Source organism: Carassius auratus, unplaced genomic scaffold, assembly GCF_003368295.1.
Source record: "Carassius auratus strain Wakin unplaced genomic scaffold, ASM336829v1 scaf_tig00001111, whole genome shotgun sequence".
NCBI classification, from domain to species: Eukaryota; Metazoa; Chordata; class Actinopteri; order Cypriniformes; family Cyprinidae; genus Carassius; species Carassius auratus.
The window spans coordinates 25,955-31,422 of record NW_020523339.1 but is presented as its reverse complement, the minus strand read 5'-3'; the positions used below and the strand labels follow the sequence as shown (position 1 = coordinate 31,422).

At 34.3% G+C, this 5,468-nt stretch overlaps 1 long non-coding RNA gene across 1 annotated transcript; it reads right to left on the bottom strand.

Moving 5' to 3' along the window:
* Positions 1–609: 609 nt before the first annotated feature.
* Positions 610–5,207, bottom strand: LOC113069206 (uncharacterized). Its single transcript, XR_003279680.1, has 3 exons — positions 5,025–5,207; positions 1,519–1,675; positions 610–825 (listed from the first exon to the last, which is right to left on the bottom strand). It is a non-coding gene; the product is annotated as an uncharacterized LOC113069206 (long non-coding RNA).
* Positions 5,208–5,468: the final 261 nt, after the last annotated feature.

The following is a 5,468-nucleotide window of genomic DNA, read 5'->3' as shown; positions in this document are numbered from 1 at the left end:
ATCATAGTAATGTCCTGCAGGAACACATGGGCAGCTTGGATCACATACTTTTCCTAAAGCTGCTCTTTCTTTTTCCTCTACTATTTTTAGATGCATTTTGTCCATAGAAATGTGTTATTCAGTGCTGTATTTAATCCGACTGGCTAAAGCTGGATGTGCACTGTGGACAGACTATGAACTACATCACCATGTGGTTAAGCTTATTGTTGGATAATTTATTGAAATGTTTACAAATAAAAGGTAGGTTACAATCACTCACTTGATTGTGTTTACATTTATTAAAAATAAGACACTATTGTAATGTATACAATGGTCAAGATTTAAATTTTTGCTGGGAAATGAATCAAATCAACATTTCTGATTATTCATACAAATTAAAAAGCATCAGTGCAAAAAACTATTTTATGGAATGCATAAGTTAAAACAAAAGACTTAATGAAATGGTTAGTTTAAATTCTGATTGGATGAGCCACTTTTGAGCTTTTGTAAAAACAGACTTTGCTTGGCAACCGCAAACAACTCTCTCAAGGCTTCACTGTCTAATAACACCACTTAAAAGGAAGATCCTATCACCTTGATGTGTTTCTTTTCGGGGTGTTTTAACTGATGTCATTTTCCACGTAGACACCTGAGGTTTGCAACTGTGGCCAGATAGTTGTCTGATTGGTTATATTATAATTCAGCTCGCAGACTTACCATTTTCTGTGTCATCATAGAAAGGAAATCATTAAAGCTGATTACACCTGATCCTTCTTTATCAATATCAGCAATCATCTTTTTTATCTCTTCTTTCTTCGGCTCAAACCCCAGAGCACGCATTGCAACCTATGGCAACAAGTCACTTACTCTGTTAGTATATATACACATATTGGACACATATTTGAATGAATTCACATTACTAACATTTTTAAACCATTTACTCTTGAGGTGAAACAATACAGGCAAATAAACAAGTGGTGCTCATATATCATTTGGCAGATTTTATACATTTTCTTTTTAAATTATGATAGATAAATAATTTTAGCTGTGCACAGTATTTTCTGAGTCCTTCCAATGACTTGTGGATTATTGTGATGTGTTTATCAGCAGTTTGGACTCTCAATCTCATGGCACCCCATTCACTTCAGAGGATCCCACTGATGAGCAAATCTGTTCCCATGAAGAAACAAACTCATCTATACAGATGGCTAGCAAATGTTCACTTTTAAGTGAACTTTTCCTTTAAATGCATATATGAAGAATATATGTAGATACCTTTTGTGGTTAATAAATCATTCTCACTAGTGTTAGAATTAATAAGACTAATAAAAATAAAAATAATAAAAGTCTATTTAAATTCCTGTTGATGACAATGACTGATTATATGTGTAGCAAATTCATTGCTGGCATTATGTAAGGAATAAGATTAGTCACTCAGATGGGATTTTACAATCAAGTCATTCCTAGATTTAGTTTGATGCTGTCTCCGGGCCTTTAACCAATATAACATTATGGCTACAGGTCTCAAACCCTTTTTACCTTCAGTTCCTTTACATCTATGTTTCCAGACCCGTCTGTGTCAAACAGATCGAAAGCTTCTTTGATCTCCTGCCTCTGTTCCTCTGTCAGGTCTGGTTTGGGACCTGCTCTCTTCCGCTGGTTCGTGGTGGCGCTGGGGTTTCCTCAAGCTTGAAGCCTTGAAAATAAAGCAGAAAGAGAGATTCAGCCATGCTTCCACCAGGGGGTGTTTTCATGGTTTTCTTACATGTCTTATAAATGCTTCTATAAGGGAGTTCTCAGTGCACTGGAGCGATGCAAGCACCACCTCCCTCATTTCCATGCTGCACACAGAAAGGTACAAATAAAGAAATGTATAGATGAGTACATATGTAAATAAATACACATGAGAATAAATAAATACAAAATAAATAGATGCATAAAAAACAACAAAATACATTTTCCTATTATTAAATTATTTTTTATTTTAATTTTTTTCTTCAGGTTTGGTCCTCCATATTCTTACTGTTTACGGAGTTTTGTTTTGGAAATATTACATAAATCACATAAAAATCTTAAATTCAGAATATGAACTGAACTACAAAAAGAAAAAATGTCCTGTTGCAGACACAGATAAAAGTGTCAAAACACATTCTTAATGTTGCCTATCCTGTGTTTCTTTTTGTATTTACTATATTTTAGCACATTTTACAATAATTTGCACACTTAATTAATATTAAATCCAGTAAATGGTTAACAATTTATTTGTCCTACATGGACCTGTTGTGATAAAAGCTGCAGAGCTAGATCTCAAAATTGTCCAACGACTGTCCTCAAGCATGGTTCAATAAATTACAACTTCTATAAATTAAAAGGAAAAGCATAAAGATGTTAATAATACCTCTGGCATAATTGTACAAAGTATATATTTAAGTAAATGGCAATCATTTTTTTGATGCATATATTTCTGAAAGCGTAGGAACTTAATACATTTAGTCTCTAAGAGCCATGTCCTCTGGTGTGTCAGCGTGTCCTGGTTTTAAATCAGCCAATTCCAAAGAAAACTTGAATTAGTTGAAGGACTCCATTCTAGGGGTGGACAATATAAGCTAAAATTCATATCACAATATTTTACACTAGCCAGGCGGTATTGATATTATATTGAAATATGAGAAAGAAATTACAGGCAAATATTTGTATCTTATATAACTAGAAAAGGTGAGGGATTGGACAAAGACCTGAAAAGTATTTTTTACTGTGCTTTGTTTGACTCAATAAGTGTAAATGTGGAACATAGGGTATGCCTGTAGTGGTTCCCCTTTGTAGAGAAAAAATATTTTCTAGTTAATTATCTATTTAAATGTTTTAACAAATAGGCTACTGTATTCCTGTGATCAAAGCTGAATTTTCAGCAGTATTACCCCAGTCTTCACTGTCATATGATCATTCAGAAATCACTCAAATATGTTGATTTGATTCTCAGTCACCATTTCTGATTGTTGTCAATGTTGTAAACATTTGTGCTTATCAATATTCTTGATGAAACTATTTTTTCAAAATTCTCGGTGGATTTCGGCAGAAATAGAAGGGGCATTGGTTTACTGTCATTGATTTGTTGTTTTAGTGTTTGTGAATCTTAAGTATATTCATGATCTGCTTTACATTTACTTGGCACTGAAAGTCATTTCACAAACTTATAACTATCATGCTTAAGGCAGAACCATGTATCATTCACTTAAATTTCTACATGTAAATGTAGTGTTACTGTGGCTCAGTGTTAGAATATTGTGTTAACAGCACAAAAGGTTGTTAGTTTGATTCCCAGGGAAAACATGTTAGGTAAGAAAAATGTATAGCCTGAATGCACTGTAAGCTGCTTTCGATAAAAGAGTCTGCTAAATGCATAAATGTAAATGTGCATGGTTCCCTGCAATACAACTCAATTCTTCAATCCCGCCATCTAGTGGTCTGTTATTGATACAACCACAACTACTATTTACTTATCACACAAGTAAGTGGCTGCATGATAAGCGGGAAAATTATGCAGTGTATTTATGGAACCCGTCTCACTCGCAAAGCCCTCTGCATCGCAGGTGATCCCACACACCCGACACACAGCCTCTCTAGTCTGCTGCCATCAGGCCGTGGAAGAACTGACAATAAAGCAGACTTGACTTGACTTGACTTGTATCCACAGTATAGCAAAATCCATATCATGAAGCAACATAATAACACACCCACCCCTACTCCATTCATGATGATCATGTTACTGAAGCCCCCGTGAAACCTATGGCGAGCACATGGAAAATTTGTCAGAACTGTTCAAATATTTAACTGTTTTGGAACCACTACAACAGTGTTATGTTTTGTTGTCCTTTGGTGCGAAACACCTACATTATTATTCTTTTTTATTAAAAACTTTGTTGATATTATTGTATCAAACTGAAACTTTCTCCTTTGACATCAAAATTAAACAGAAATCATTTAATAGCTACCATGTCTGTCCTTTAGTGGGACGTAACATCCTATGGTGAACAGATTTGTTTTTATCTCAAAACATCTAAAAAAAACTAACAAACGGTTGAGTATTGCAATAGGGGACATATAAATATCACTCGATCTAAAATGGTATAGTTTTCAGCGGTTTTTGAATGGATGACAGCAAAGTTTGTCTTGAAATTGTCCAAGTCATGGGGGAAAAATTATATTAATTATAATTTAAAATTAAATAAATAGCACTATATGAAAGTGTCTAATAATGAAGATAAATCTCTCTCATGCAATTTATGTATTCTAAGAAGTTGTTTTTTTTTCTGTTTTTTTTTTCCTGTCACACCATAGGTTACAGTTCAGTAAAAAAAAAAAAAAAACAAACAGACAAAGAAGCAAACAAAAAGTAGTAAAAGAATTGACGAGGCTAGTGACCCTTTATATTTTCTCAAAGATCAGACTTCACACTACATAAATATATGCATTTCTTTTTCAAAAAAGAAAAAAAAAGCTTTCTTTGTCAACTAATTTACACACACACACACACACACACACACACACACACACACACACACACACACACACATACTGTGTGTATATGTTATATATATATATATATATATCGTCTTTTTTGCAGTGGTGTTAATTAACAGCAATCTTCTTCTGCAAGGATAAATAAATGTTAATTAAATCGCATTTACAGAAGTTATTTAAAGGCTAATCTCTATTTGGTGGGAGATTTTAGGAGCTGGATTAGTTTTCATGATCACATACACATACAAAACGTCGGTTTGATGAATTAGTTTAAAGCAAGCACATTTAACCTTACTGTAATGAATAACAGTTTCTATGTTACCTCAATAAAAGTGTTTTATTCATATTATAATTTATAGAAAACTGTTTATGCCTTTCATCTCAACAAATGAAGCTAATGTCTCTCTGCAGGTTTAACGCAAAGAAGCTAACCGTTTTTAGCATAACGAACATCTACTTTTATTTAGTTTCTTCTAACGTGAATCCATTTATGAAGTTTCAAAATTAACTGAATCTTTACTTACCATGTCGAACGTTTAAGAGAATCAAACCACAGCTTTGCAGCTTGCATGAAATGTTGGTAAACAAGAGTAGGAAACGCTGTCAATGTCGTTGGTTTCTGGAGCTCGTTTGAATGGGAGTGGCTTCTGAGTGATTGACAGCAGATTGATTCAATAGCAGTTGCAGCCTGTCTGTGTAGGACGTATTCTACCAATCAAACATCAATGGGCGGGGTTTATTAGATGTAATTGACAGTTTGTTTCGTTTGGCATCTGTCTCTTAGCAACGAGCCGTTAGAAACAGGTTACGCTTGTGTTGTTGTAGTGCGCTGCGCATGCGCATTTCAGAATATGGCCACAGCACGTAAACAATGCAGCTCAGCTGTGAAGCTTTGTAGCTTCGGTTTGCTTAGGGTTAGTGAGCTACGACTCCATGTTGAGTTGAAATTTGATCCAAAATGATACCCA